We start from the raw sequence: 15,815 nt of genomic DNA on the forward strand, positions 1-15,815 counted from the left end.
AATTATAAACCAAATTTAGAAGGATGGATGTAGTAGATAAAACAGGGCCAAGAGCATGAGCTTTGGGGTTATCAAGAAAATTAGGGAAAGAGAGCTACCTAGTAACCTAACTGTGGTGAGGCCTGAGGGATTCAGAACTGCTGAGAAACTTAACTGTTGTGTGGCCATGACATTGAAGAATGGTTGCTAGTGTATTGGCAGATGGGTGGAATGAAGTAGAATGTCTGAAATATCCCCCTTTTAAAACCCTACTTATCCATCTTCATTTGCCAACTCAATGTCTAGGTGTCATTAGGACCCAGAATATGGGAGAAACCTTTAATTTATTATTATGAAAATTTCAAACACATCCAAAGGTGGATATATTTAATAGTATACTATTGGAGGGTATGCCCATCATCCAAACATAACAGTTAACTTTGCCACAGTTGCTTCAACTATTTTTTGTTTGTTTTTTTATTTTGGTATCATTAATATACAATCACACGAGCAACACTGTGGTTACTAGATTCCCCCCATTATCAAGTCCCCACCACATACCCCATTACAGTCACTGTCCATCAGCGCAGTAAGATGCTATAGAGTCACTACTTGTCTTCTCTGTGCTATACTGCCTTCCCCGTGCGCCCCCCCCCACATTATATGTGCTAATCGTAATGCCCCTTAATCACCTTCTCCCTCCCTTCCCACCCCCCTACTATTGGGTTCTATTTTCTCCCTCTGACCCCTCATTCCTCCAATCCTCACTTCTTTCTTTTCCTGAAGTATTTGAAAGCTAATTGCTAACCACATGCCATTTTATTCTATAAACTTAGTATTTCCAAGAAATAGACTTCTTCTTAAATTTTTTTTACGTTAGGCATGATTCATTAGATTCATCTAATACCCGTCGATATTTAAATTATCCTTATTGTCCCAAACTGTTTTTATTGTAATTGGCCTATCAGAATAACTTTTTCCAGTCAAACTCATGAATTTCACTCTCAATATAATCGAGTTAAATTCAACAGATATTTATTACATGCTGACCATATAGTAGACATTTTATCACTTAAACCTAGTATTTCATATTGATTATCAACTTCCATGCATATCTAAGTTTCACCTTTCTTCTGTATTTATATTCTCCATATTTCTTTATGTTATAGTACCTACTACAATAGTATGTATGTAGTAGGACCTTAATAAACCTTTGATACATCTTTGCTGTCTGCCTGCCTACTGATAGCTAATATGTTTAGCTTTTGCTGAAGATGTAAATTTATGATATAGTCACAAATAAACCACTGTTGAGAACCTAGATATCCAAAGAGGGGTGAGTTCTACGGTTAGTAAACACATTATTGTCTAGGTGTCATGAGGACCCCGAACAGCCGTCTTCTGGTATTTTTACTTTGTGAAATATATGTTCCATTTTTCTTTTTAGATTCATAGCTTTGAAGAATTTTAGATGGTATTTTTTGAACTCCAAAGCTTAAAGGAAAAAAACCCCCTCAACTTCAGGCTTGTATTAGGAATAAAAACTGGCCTTGATTTTATTAAACAATTCCTTTTCTGTGGAGTGTAGAGCCCCTTGTGAAAGAAGAATTTAGAATATCTTAGGCCAGCTTCCATTTTATGGGTATTCATAAACATTCTAGTCAAATGGGAACAGTTGGCTGTGGTTTTAAATGTTTTCACATTGAATTCATATTGTTTTTCTCCCTTCTGAAAGCCCCAGTGGATTCATTATAGTATTGCAGCAACTTTATCAAAGTAAAGGCTTTTGTGTAAACTACTTAAGCAGTGTTATCATTTGTCATAATTGAATGTGGAAGTAAAAATATCTAGAAATGATATGCTTATATTTGTCTATCACAAAAAAAAAAGTAAGTTTTGTGTTATAAAATGGATGCAGTTACTGTTATTGATAACTAGATAGAAGAAAATCTCTGATAACATTATTTGGGTATTTAGTTCCAGAGTAAATTTCTTTAAACTTCAAATTATTTTTTGGAGAGGGATATTTTAATTTTTCAAGAGAAACTAATAACTAAATTGTATATCACATTCTATTGTTAATATATCATATCATGTTAATTTTTCTACCTCTGACCAAGAGTCCAGGTTTCTAAAAAGTATATAAAGCAATTTTTATCAACTTGTGACTCAGTGAAAAATAAGAAGTAAGTTTTTGCTAACTGTTATTTTAGAACTTTTATGTTAGTTTTTGAGGATTTTATTCACTTAAGTGATTTGTTTAAAGACAAAAATATAGCAATCTTAAATTTACTGCATAGCAAAATCATTGAGCTTCTTTGCAAATTAACATTTGAATATAAAAAATGTTACTTATAATAGTTAAAAAACTTGTTAACTTCATAGGAGGATGACTTATGAAGTTACATACTTACTTGACTTTTATAATGATGTGGTTTTTTTTCTTGGGTGACTGTTGTACTTGTTGACAGGGAATGAAAGTCATTCAGTACAGTGGTCTTTTCCATTACTAACAAATAACTCTGGGGGTAACTGCTCACAAGCCATTTGACCATATAACTGTAAACTTGTGTGAGGAATGGGATGGATAAATGGGAAAAATGAATCTGGAAGCACCTATTTATAAATAAGTCTTAAAGGTGTCAAAGTGGGCCAGACACAGATCCAAGGTGAATGCTGAAATGGGAACATTACCCAAGATCAGAAGCCTGGAGCCAGTGGTCATCAGGTGTGGGTATAAATGAGATTTAGGGATGAAGCAACTAAAGAATAAGAGTGAGTGAGGCATAAATAGCACGTAAAAATAGATGAAACATTTTCTGCTGCTCAGTGATCTTTTGCTTCCATTTACTTTGGCAAGTCCTTTGACCCTCAGAGCGGTAGAGGAAGCTTCTGACGTAGCTGGCATGCTCTTTTAGTTAGCAAGCATTCCAGCAACAACACAAGGGCTGTGAAGCTGGAGAACAAACCAAGCACTGGAAAAAATAACAGGTAGCCGAGGCTGCCTCTAAGCTAGGGGTTCAAGCACATTACACGTAGGGCCTGTTGTGTTCAGGTCAGCTGCAAGCCAGCATATGGGAGGTGGTGTGTGTGTGTGTCCAGCTTCAGGGGCTTCAGGGATCTGCCGTGAAGAGTGTCAGTGCTTCTCAGTGAGGCCATAGACTACTGCTAATTTTTCATAATGTGGTGGTTTCTGGTTTCAGAAGAGAAAGCAGTGAAATGTTTCAAAAATGTTGTACAAATTTGAGGATTAGTATTTGTGATAGTTGGTACAGAAATTATGAATACATTTTTACTATTTCATACACTGTACTTTGTCATTTAGTTTACCTTGACCAAAATTCTGCTACAAAGAGTGCAATTTTTTGTCATATAATTTGTACATTGTTTATATTTCTTAAGTTTGTATTACTATTTTTTACTTCTGTCATATATCCCTAGTTCCTTAAAAGTAGCTGGTTCACCAAAGCTTAAAAGTAGTGATGGAAATAGTAACACAAATAAAACAAATATGGATACCAGATGGAAATCTACATGTTCTGAGACAAGTGAAATAGCCAGTGTTATGATTTCATACAAGAGCTAAAAAAGGAAAATATGGGTAGAATTGTCATGCTTTATATCTGAAAACTGGATTTAGTTGTACCATGTATCCAGTCATTGCTAATACCCAGTACAATATACTGTCATTGTGAAATTTTATTAAAGTGACATGAATCTACTAAAGCTTACAGATTTTTTTTTAAACAAAGTACTGTGACATCTGGTAAGCAGTCCAAATTTTCAGATATAGATTTCCTGTTCAGCAATCTTGCTCATTTTTCTATTAGTTTTAAAAAATGATTTATAGGAATCCACTATATATCCTGGAATGTGAGTCTTTTGCAGTTATATGGCATTTCAAATATCTTCTCTTATGTAGTAACTTTACTTTTTTCATGATGCTTTTGAGGGAGAAAAGTAATTAATTTTAATAAAGTCAAATTTACCTGTCTTTTCCCTTATTTTAACTTTATAATAAGTCTAGCTTTCCAGAAGAATAATGCTGTCACCTTGTTCTTTCTCAAAATGATCTTGGCTTCTCTTAGCACTTTGTATTTCCATGTAAATTTTGAAATCAGCTTGTTAAGTATGTAAAATATATGTGTGGGATTTGGATAAGAATTCATTGAATTTATAGGTCAATTTGAAGAGACTTGATATTATTATATGAGCTTTCAATACATGAGTATGGCATATGTCTATGAAGTTTATCTTAATTTTTCTTAATGCTTATTGTTTTCTGTATAAAGATCTTAAATATAGGTATTTGATGTTCATTTGATGTAAATGATTTCTTTTTACTAAAGTATCATTGATACATAATCTTAGGAAGGTTTCACAAACATTCACCATTCAGCCATATTATCGAGCATTCACCCATATTATCAAGACCTCACCCCCTCCATTGCAGTCACTGTCTATCAATGTAGTAAGATGTATAGAGTCATTAATTGTATTCTCCATGCTGTACTACTGTCCCAGTGACCTACCTATATTGTGATTGTGAATTATAGTGCCCCTTAATCCCATTCTCCCTCTCCATTGACCCTCCCCAGCACTCCCCTTTGGTGACCACTAGTCCCTTCTTGATGTCTGTGAGTCTACTGCTTTTTTGTTCTACTGTTTTGCTTTGTTTTTATACTCCACAAATGAGTGAAGGCATTTGGTATTTGTCTTTCTCCACCTGGCTTATTTCAGTGAGCATAATGCTCTCTAGCTCCATCCATGTTGTTGCAAATGGTAGGATTTCCTTTTCTTTTCATGGCTGAATAATACACCATTGTGTATATGTACCACATCTTTATCCATTCATCTATTGATGGACACTTAGGTTGCTTCTATATCTTGGCTACTGTAAATAGTGCAGCAGTAAACACAGTTGTGCGTATTTCTTTTTGAATCAGGCATCTTTTCTTCAGGTAAATTCCTAGGACTGGGTCAAATGGTATTTCTGTTTTTACTCTTTTGAGGAACCTCCATATTGCTTTCCACAATGGTTGAACTAATTTACATTTCCACCGACAGTATAGGAGGGTTCTCCTGTCTCTGCATCCTTGCCAGCATTTGTTGTTTATGTCTTTATGATTTTGGCCATCCTAACTGGCGTGAGATGATATCTCATTGTGGTTTAAATTTGCATTTCCCTGATGATTAGCAATGTGGAGTATCTTTTCATGTGCCTGTTGTTCATCTGAATTTCTTCTTTGGAGAAGTGTCTGTTTGGATCCTCTGCCCATTTTTCAATTGGGTTATTTGTTTTTTGGGTGTGGAGGTATGTGAGTCCTTTATATATTTTGGATGTTACCACCCTTTTTCGGATAAGTCTTTTATGAATATATTCTCCCATACTGTAGGATGCCTTTTTGTTCTGCTGATGGTATCCTTTGCTGTATAAAAGCTTTTTAATTTGATGTAGTCCCCCTTGTTCATTTTTGCTTTTGTTTCCCTTGCCCAGGGAGATGTGTTCAGGAAAAAGTTGCTCATGTTTATGTCCAACAGATTTTTGCCTGTTTTCTATGAGTTTTATGGTTTTGTGACTTACATTCAGATCTTTGATTCATTTTGAGTTTACTTTTGTATATGGAGTTAGACAGTAATCCAGTTTCATTCTCTTACATGTAGTTGTCCAGTTTTGCTAACACCAGTTGTTGAAGAGGCTGTCATTTCCCCATTGTATATCCATGACTCTTTTATCATATATTAATTGACCATATATGTGTGGGTTTATATCTGGGCTCTCTATTCAGTTCCATTTATCTAAAGGTCTGTTCTTGTGCGAGTACCAAATTGTTTTAGGGATGATGGCCATTTTGACAATATTAATTCTTCCTGTCCATGAGCATGGGATAGGTTTCCATTTATTGGTGTCTTCTTTAATTTCTCGCATGAGTGTCTTGTAGTTTTCAGAGTAGAGGTCTTTCATTTTCTTGGTTAGGGTTAGTAAATGATATCTTTTAATATTTTTCATTTTCTACTTGATTGTTCATGGAATGTAGAAATGCAGCTGGCTTTTGTATATAACCCTTTATAGAGAGAGAACTTAATATACTCTCATAAATTCTTAAAATTAATCTGTAGATCTTCTTGGGTTTCCTATATAAGTATCATATCTGCAGGTACTGACAGTTTGTTTTTATAGTTCCAATTCTTAAACCTTTTGTTTTTCTTGCCTTATTGTTCTGTCCTGGATTTGTAGTAAAATGTTAAATACTCGTAAAAGTAGAGGGCACTCTTGTCTTGTTTTTAATTTCACAATTACAACATTAAGTATAACATTTGCTGAGTTGTAGGTTTTTTGCAGAATGCCTTTAGCATATTAAGGAATTTCCCTTTCCCTAAATTTGCTATGAGTTTTTATTATGTATGGATGTTGAGTTTCATGAAGTGCTTTTGCTCCATTTATTAGGGTGACTGTATGGTCTGTCTCCTCAACCTATTAATATGGAAGATTCCAATGATCGGTTATGTTTGATTTTTGAAGGTTAGACCAACTCTGCATTTCTGGAATAAACCTAATTTCATCATGAGTATTCTTTCTATATATTGCTTAGTGTAGTTTATTATTATATGGTTTAAACTTAGGCATTTATGTTCATGAGTGAAACTGGTCTGTAAATGTCTTTTCTTATACTGTTCTTGGATTTTGTAATCAAAGTGATGCCTTACTGGATAATTGGGGACTGGTTCCTTTTTTTCTATTCTTGAATGAAGTTCTGTAAGTGTAGCATTACTTGTCCATAATTATTAGGCAGAAGTTTTCTTTATGGAAAAGTTTTTAATTATGGTTTTAATTTCTTATTAGTTATGGGCCTGTATAGTTAGGGATTTATTCTGTTCCAGTTTTGGTAGTTTGTGTCATCTATCAATTTTTCCATTTTATCTAAATAATTATTTTTAAAATTAGCTAAAATACTCAATGTCTTATTTCATAATGCTATAGAAGGTAAATTCATCTCCCATTTTCATTATTATTTGTGTCTTTTCATGTTTCCTTGATCAGTCTTACCTTTAGTTTATTAGTCTTTCAGGGAACCAAGTTTCTGCTTTTTGAAGTTCTCAGTTGTACTTTATTTCTGTTTCCTTAATTTCTGTTTTTGTCTTTATTCTTCTCTTTTCTTTGGGTTTATTTTGCTAATAAATTCTTGAGATGGATGTTCAGCTCATTACTTTCCTGCTTTTAAGCTTTTTTGGCTATATTTTTTTCTTCTAAATCCTTCTTTGCTCCATCCTTCAAGTTTGATATATTGTATTTCCGTTATTTAAAACATTTTCTGATTTCCACTGGGATTTCTTCTGTTGCGTGTATTTAGTGGCATTGTTTAATTTCCAGAGTTGTGAATATCTTGTTGTCTGCTTCTTTGATCACTTATTGAGACCAGTGTATAAAAACAAATCCCACTTATGTTGTACATTTTCTATTTCTGCTTGTAATCTTATCCTTTATTGCTTTCTAATTTACTTTTTATACTTGTATTACTCTTGGCACATGTATCTCTAACAGAGCATTACCCAACTTAGAAAATGTACATGTGGATATAAGATGGCTGATACATATTTATATATAGGTGTATATATACATGTATGTGTCAACAGTTCACAAAAAATAGCTGTGGAACAGTTATGATAAAAGCTGTATTTATTGAGCATCTATGATTTGTTATACACCATAGTTTACATATACTTTCTTGTTTAGTTTTCAAAGCAACACTTTGAGGTAGTTGTATTATCCCTCTTTTACTAGTGAAAAAAACTGAGGCTTAGAAATTTTGAACAGTTTGAAACAGTTCATACATCTAGGAAGCAGTTGAGTTGAATTTCATACCCAAATCTGACTGGAAATCTTTGTTCCTAACCACATTATTGTACTAATCCTTGTATATTCTCTTAAGGAACTACACTTGACCCTTGAACAGTGCAGAGGTTAAGGGTGTTAACACCTCCCCCAGCACCCACAGGTGAAAATCCGTGTATAACTTTGACTCCCCCCAAAACTTAATTACTAATAGCCTCCTGTTGACTAGAAGTCCTACCAATAACATAAACAGCGGGTTAACACATATTTTATATGTTATATGGAGTATATATTTTATTCTTAAAATAAAATAACCCAAGAGAAAAAGAAATGTTTTCCAAATTGTCACAAATCTCCAAAAAATTCACATATAAGTGGACCCATGCAGTACAAAATCATGTTGTTCAAGGGTCACCTGTATTTAATATATACCTTTTTAAACTTGGAGGCAATATGAGCATTGTTTTAAATGGCACCAACATGAATTTCAGACTTTTAGTTTAATAATTTAAATAATACTACATGTAGTCATGACCAACAAGAACTCTTTAACATGAATTTTATTTTTCTCCTTCCATAAATAATACAAGTTTATTGTTTAAAAAAATCAAATAATAAAGAAATATGTAAGGAAGTAAAAATCTTCCAGGAATCTGTCATCCTTCTGTAACTCCCACTAACATTTTGAAAACTCCCATTTCCATATTTTGCTCCATGTATATTTTCCTCCAGGTATATTTTCTTTTTTTTTTTTTTTCTTTTTTTTAAATAATTATTTTCTATTGCAGGGTAGTTGATGCACAGTATTACATTACATTAGTTTCAAGTGAACAACACAGTGGTAAAACATTTATATACATAATTCTAGGTTCCAGCTATCACCCTACCAAGCTGTTACAATATCTTGACTATATTCCTTATGCTATACATTACATCCCGGTTACTTATTTATTTTACCATTGGAAGTCTGTCCTTTTTTTTTAAATTTTTTCTTTTGTTTTTTGTTTTTTGTTTTTTGTGAGGGCATCTCTCATATTTATTGATCAAATGGTTGTTAACGACAATAAAATTCTGTATAGGGGAGTCAATGCTCAATGCACAATCATTAATCCACCCCAAGCCTAATTTTCGTCAGTCTCCAATCTTCTGAGGCATAACAAACAAGTTCTTACATGTAGAACAAATTCTTACATAATGAATAAGTTACATAGTGAACAGTACAAGGGCAGTCATCACAGAAACTTTCGGTTTTGCTCATGCATTATGAACTCTAAACAGTCAGTTCAAATATGAATACTCATTTGGTTTTTATACTTGATTTATATGTGGATACCACATTTCTCTCTTTATTATTATTATTTTTAATAAAGTGCTGAAGTGGTAGGTAGATACAAGATAAAGGTAGAAAACATAGTTTAGTGTTGTAAGAGAGCAAATGTAGATGAACAGGTGTGTGCCTGTAGACTATGTGTTAATCCAAGCTAGACCAGGGCAATAAAACATCCACGTATGCAGAAGATTTCTCTCAGAACAGGGGGGGTGAGGTTCTAAGCCTCACCTCTGTTGATCCCCAATTTCTCACCTGATGGCCCCCCTGCGACTGTGCCTGTCTTAGGTTGTTCCTCCCTTGAGGAATCTTACCCGTCTCTGGCTAACCAGTCATCTTCCAGGGCCATACAGGGAAATGTGCAGTTGGTAAGTGAGAGGGAAGCCTTATTGTTTGAAAAGGTGAGCTTTTTACTTCTTTGCATATTTATGCCCTGTGGCTTCTGTGCCCAGCATTTGTCTTGAGGTATCTTTACCACTTGGAAGAATTATGATACTCGGTAAATTTGATATGAGGCACGAATTCTATTTAAGGGTTGTAATTAGGAAGGAAGAAGAAAAGCTATAGAAGTAGCAGGCGGAAGAAAACATGCGAAGATTGATTATTTCTTTGACATATCTTCTTGTAGAGTAACTTCAGCATGTATAGGTTTTAAGCTACTACTTAAATTGCTCACACACATTAACATAATAGGAGTATAGTTACATAACCAAAGCATATCTGTAATTACCAGCCATCTCCAGTGAAACCAAGAAAACCAGTTAGGCACCTTAGGCATTTGTAAAAACTTATCTATGATATGGTGGATATTGTCCAACTGAACTTGAACAGTCTGAGAGAAATCAGACAAATTAAAACAACCCATTCCTGGGGAATGTTCACATCCCATATGTTCTTTTAACAGTAAATAGTCTGTAGTTGTAAGACTTTGGAGCGCTACAATTTGCACTTCTCCAAATTCTTGGTTGAGTTCCAACAGTATAGATCCAGTCAAATTTGTTGTTTTACTGTATGCACAGGCCAGCTTAGATATATCTCCTTCCTCATTCCCATGGCAAGTTCAGGAACTGGTGGGATGAGTGCATCTACAGCTGTAGCAGTGCGTGGATCTTTGTTGGGGTTTTTTGATGATCATCTTCTGGCATGAGTCTTCCAGAGAGTGCTGGTGTTGGAAGTTCTTTTTCATATCGTATCTTAGTTCATTTTCGGGGTAGGCCAATTAGGCTTTGATCCTCTGTATAAACACAAACAGACCCTTTGCCTACACTTTTATATGCCCTTTATACCCTTGTGTAGAACTCATTGGAGGTTACCACACAGGAACTGCCCTTTTTTTTTTTTTTTTTGCTTTGTTTTTGGTATCACTAATCTACACTTACATGACGAATATTATATTTACTAGGCTCTCCCCTATACCAGGTCTCCCCTACAAACCCCTTTACAATCACCGTCCATCAGCATAGCAAAATGTTGTAGAATCACTACTTGCCTTCTCTGTGTTGTATAGCCCTCCCTTTTCTCCTACCCCCCCATGCATGTTAATCTTAATACCCCCCTACTTCTCCCCCCCTTATCCCTCCCTACCCACCCATCCTCCCCAGTCCCTTTCCCTTTGGTACCTGTTAGTCCATTCTTGAGTTCTGTGATTCTGCTGCTGTTTTGTTCCTTCAGTTTTTCCTTTGTTCTTATATTCCACAGATAAGTGAAATCATTTGGTATTTCTCTTTCTCCGCTTGGCTTGTTTCACTGAGCATAATACCCTCCAGCTCCATCCATGTTGCTGCAAATGATTGGATTTGCCCTTTTCTTATGGCTGAGTAGTATTCCATTGTGTATATGTACCACATCTTCTTTATCCATTCATCTATTGATGGACATTTAGGTTGCTTCCAATTCTTGGCTATTGTAAATAGTGCTGCAATAAACATAGGGGTGCATCTGTCTTTCTCAAACTTGATTGCTGCGTTCTTAGGGTAAATTCCTAGGAGTGGAATTCCTGGGTCAAATGGTAAGTCTATTTTGAGCATTTTGATGTACCTCCATACTGCTTTCCACAATGGTTGAACTAACTTACATTCCCACCAGCAGTGTAGGAGGGTTCCCCTTTCTCCACAGCCTCGCCAACATTTGTTGTTGTTTGTCTTTTGGATGGCAGCCATCCTTACTGGTGTGAGGTGATACCTCATTGTAGTTTTAATTTGCATTTCTCTGATAATTAGCGATGTGGAGCATCTTTTCATGTGTCTGTTGGCCATCTGTATTTCTTTTTTGGAGAACTGTCTGTTCAGTTCCTCTGCCCATTTTTTAATTGGGTTATTTGTTTTTTGTTTGTTGAGGCGTGTGAGCTCTTTATATATTCTGGACGTCAAGCCTTTATCGGATGTGTCATTTTCAAATATATTCTCCCATACTGTAGGGATCCTTTTTGTTCTATTGATGGTGTCTTTTGCTGTGCAGAAGCTTTTCAGCTTAATATAGTCCCACGTACTCATTTTTGCTGTTGTTTTCCTTGCCCTGGGAGATATGTTCAAGAAGAGGTCACTCATGTTTATGTCTAAGAGGTTTTCGCCTATGTTTTCTTCTAAGAGTTGAATGGTTTCATGGCTTACATTCAGATCTTTGATGCATTTTGAGTTTACTTTTGTATATGGGGTTAGACAATGGTCCAGTTTCATTCTCCTACATGTAGCTGTCCCGTTTTGCCAGCACCACCTGTTGAAGAGACTGTCATTTCCCCATTGTATGTCCATGGCTCCTTTATCAAATATTAATTGACCATATATGTCTGGGTTAATGTCTGGATTCTCTAATCCGTTCCATTGGTCTGTGGCTCTGCTCTTGTGCCAGTACCAAATTGTCTTGATTACTATGGCTTTATAGTAGAGCTTGAAGTTGGGGAGTGAGATCCCCCCTACTTTATTCTTCTTTCTCAGGATTGCTTTGGCTATTCGGGGTCTTTGGTGTTTCCATATGAATTTTTGAATTATTTGTTCCAGTTCATTGAAGAATGTTGCTGTTAGTTTCATAGGGATTGCATCAAATCTGTATATTGCTTTGGGCAGGATGGCCATTTTGACGATATTAATTCTTCCTAGCCACGAGCGTGGGATGAGTTTCCATCTGTTAGTGTCCCCTTCAATTTCTCTTAAGAGTGACTTGTAATTTTCAGAGTATAAGTCTTTCACTTCTTTGGTTAGGTTTATTCCTAGGTATTTTATTTTTTTTTGATGCAATTGTGAATGGAGTTGTTTTCCTGATTTCTCTTTCTGTTGGTTCATTGTTAGTATATAGGAAAGCCACAGATTTCTGTGTGTTGATTTTGTGTCCTGCAACTTTGCTGTATTCCGATATCAGTTCTAGTAGTTTTGGGGTGGAGTCTTTAGGGTTTTTTATGTACAGTATCATGTCATCTGCAAATAGTGATAGTTTAACTTCTTCTTTACCAATCTGGATTCCTTGTATTTCTTTATTTTGTCTGATTGCCGTGGCTAGGACCTCCAGTACTATGTTAAATAACAGTGGAGAGAGTGGGCATCCCTGTCTAGTTCCCGATCTCAGAGGAAATGCTTTCAGCTTCTCGCTGTTCAATATAATGTTGGCTGTGGGTTTATCATAGATGGCCTTTATTATGTTGAGGTACTTGCCCTCTATTCCCATTTTGCTGAGAGTTTTTAACATGAATGGATGTTGAACTTTGTCAAATGCTTTTTCAGCATCTATGGAGATGATCATGTGGTTTTTGTCTTTCTTTTTGTTGATGTGGTGGATGATGTTGATGGACTTTCGAATGTTGTACCATCCTTGCATCCCTGGGATGAATCCCACTTGGTCATGGTGTATGATCCTTTTGATGTATTTTTGAATTCGGTTTGCTAATATTTTGTTGAGTATTTTTGCATCTACGTTCATCAGGGATATTGGTCTGTAGTTTTCTTTTTTGGTGGGGTCTTTGCCTGGTTTTGGTATTAGGGTGATGTTAGCTTCATAGAATGAGTTTGGGAGTATCCCCTCCTCTTCTATTCTTTGGAAAATTTTAAGGAGCATGGGTATTATGTCTTCCCTGTATGTCTGATAAAATTCCAAGGTAAATCCATCTGGCCCGGGGGTTTTGTTCTTTGGTAGTTTTTTGATTACCGCTTCAATTTCGTTGCTGGTAATTGGTCTGTTTAGATTTCCTGTTTCTTCCTGGGTCAGTCTTGGAAGGTTATATTTTTCTAGTAAGTTGTCCATTTCTCTTAGGTTTCCCAGCTTGTTAGCATATAGGTTTTCATAGTATTCTCCAATAATTCTTTGCATTTCCGTGGGGTCCGTCGTGATTTTTCCTTTCTCATTTCTGATACTGTTGATTTGTGTTGACTCTCTTTTCCTCTTAATAAGTCTGGCTAGAGGCTTATCTATTTTGTTTATTTTCTCGAAGAACCAGCTCTTGGTTTCATTGATTTTTGCTATTGTTTTATTCTTCTCAATTTTATTTATTTCTTCTCTGATCTTTATTATGGCCCTCCTTCTGCTGACCTTAGGCCTCGTTTGTTCTTCTTTTTCCAACTTCGATAATTGTGACATTAGACCATTCATTTGGGATTGCTCTTCCTTTTTTAAATATGCTTGGATTGCTATATACTTTCCTCTTAAGACTGCTTTTGCTGTGTCCCACAGAAGTTGGGGCTTAGTGTTGTTGTTGTCATTTGTTTCCATATATTGCTGGATCTCCATTTTGATTTGGTCATTGATCCATTGATTATTTAGGAGCGTGTTGTTAAGCCTCCATGTGTTTGTGAGCCTCTTTGCTTTCTTTGTACAGTTTATTTCTAGTTTTATGCCTTTGTGGTCTGAAAAGTTGGTTGGTAGGATTTCAATCTTTTGGAATTTTCTGAGGCTCTTTTTGTGGCCTAGTATGTGGTCTATTCTGGAGAATGTTCCATGTGCACTTGAGAAGAATGTATATCCCGCTGCTTTTGGATGTAGAGTTCTATAGATGTCTATTAGGTCCATCTGTTCTACTGTGTTCTTCAGTGCTTCCGTGTCCTTACTTATTTTCTGCCCAGTGGATCTATCCTTTGGGGTGAGTGGTGTGTTGAAGTCTCCTAGAATGAATGCATTGCAGTCTATTTCCCCCTTTAGTTCTGTTAGTATTTGTTTCACACATGCTGGTGCTCATGTGTTGGGTGCATATATATTTAGAATGGTTATATCCTCTTGTTTGACTGAGCCCTTTATCATTATGTAGTGTCCTTCTTTATCTCTTTTTACTTTCTTTGTTTTAAAGTCTATTTTGTCTGATATTAGTACTGCAACCCCTGCTTTCTTCTCACTGTTGTTTGCTTGAAATATGTTTTTCCATCCCTTGACTTTTAGTCTGTACATGTCTTTGGGTTTGAGGTGAGTTTCTTGTAAGCAGCATATAGATGGGTCTTGCTTTTTTATCCATTCTGTTACTCTGTGTCTTTTGATTGGTGCATTCAACCCATTAACATTTAGGGTGACTATTGAAAGATATGTACTTATTGCCATTGCAGGCTTTAAATTCGTGGTTACCAAAGGTTCAAGGTTAGCCTCTTTAGTATCTTACTGCCTTACTTAGCTCACTTATTGAGCTGTTAAATACACTGTCTGGAGATTCTTTTCTTCTCTCCCTTCTTGTTCCTCCTCCTCGATTCTTCATATGTTGGGTGTTTTGTGCTGTGCTCTTTCTCGGAGTGCTCCCATCTAGAGCAGTCCCTGTAAGATGTTCTGTAGAGGTGGTTTGTGGAAAGCAAATTCCCTCAGCTTTTGTTTGTCTGGGAATTGTTTAATCCCACCGTCATATTTGAATGATAGTCGTGCTGGATACAGTATCCTTGGTTCAAGGCCCTTCTGTTTCATTGTATTAAATATATCATGCCATTCTCTTCTGGCCTGTAGGGTTTCTGTTGAGAAATCTGACGTTAGCCTGATGGGTTTCCCTTTATAGGTGACCTTTTTCTCTCTAGCTGCCTTTAACACTCTTTCCTTGTCCTTGATCTTTGCCATTTTAATTATTATGTGTCTTGGTGTTGCCCTTCTTGGATCCTTTCTGTTGGGGGTTCTGTGTATTTCCGTGGTCTGTTCGATTACTTCCTCCCCCAGTGTGGGGAAGTTTTCAGCAATTATTTCTTCTAAGATACTTTCCATCTCTTTTCCTCTCTCTTCTTCTTCTGGGACCCCTATAATACGGATATTGTTCCTTTTGGATTGGTCACACAGTTCTCTTAATATTGTTTCATTCCTGGAGATCCTTTTGTCTCTCTCTATGTCAGCTTCTATGCGTTCCTGTTCTCTGATTTCAATTCCATCAATGGCCTCTTGCATTCTATCCATTCTGCTTATAAACCCTTCCAGAGTTTGTTTCATTTCTGCGATCTCCTTTCTGGCATCTGTGATCTCCCTCCGGACTTCATTCCATTTCTCTTGCGTATTTCTCTGCATCTCTGTCAGCATGTTTATGATTCTTATTTTGAATTCTTTGTCAGGAAGACTGGTTAGGTCTGTCTCCTTCTCTGGTGTTGTCTCTGTGATCTTTGTCTGCCTGTAGCTTTGCCTTTTCATGGTGATAGGAGTAGTCTGCAGAACTGGGACGAGTGACGGCTGGAAGGACTTCCCTTCTTGTTGGTTTGTGGCCCTCCTCTCCTGGGAGAACAGCGACCTCTAGTGGCTTGT

The 15,815-nt window shown here is 36.1% G+C and overlaps 1 protein-coding gene across 21 annotated transcripts in view; it reads left to right on the forward strand.

Moving 5' to 3' along the window:
• Positions 1-15,815, forward strand: part of STAU2 (staufen double-stranded RNA binding protein 2) — a 344,484-nt gene that overhangs the window by 135,820 nt on the left and 192,849 nt on the right. The window lies entirely within an intron of this gene.

The sequence above is a fragment of the Manis pentadactyla genome, chromosome 3, assembly GCF_030020395.1.
Source record: "Manis pentadactyla isolate mManPen7 chromosome 3, mManPen7.hap1, whole genome shotgun sequence".
In the NCBI taxonomy this organism is placed as follows: domain Eukaryota; kingdom Metazoa; phylum Chordata; class Mammalia; order Pholidota; family Manidae; genus Manis; species Manis pentadactyla.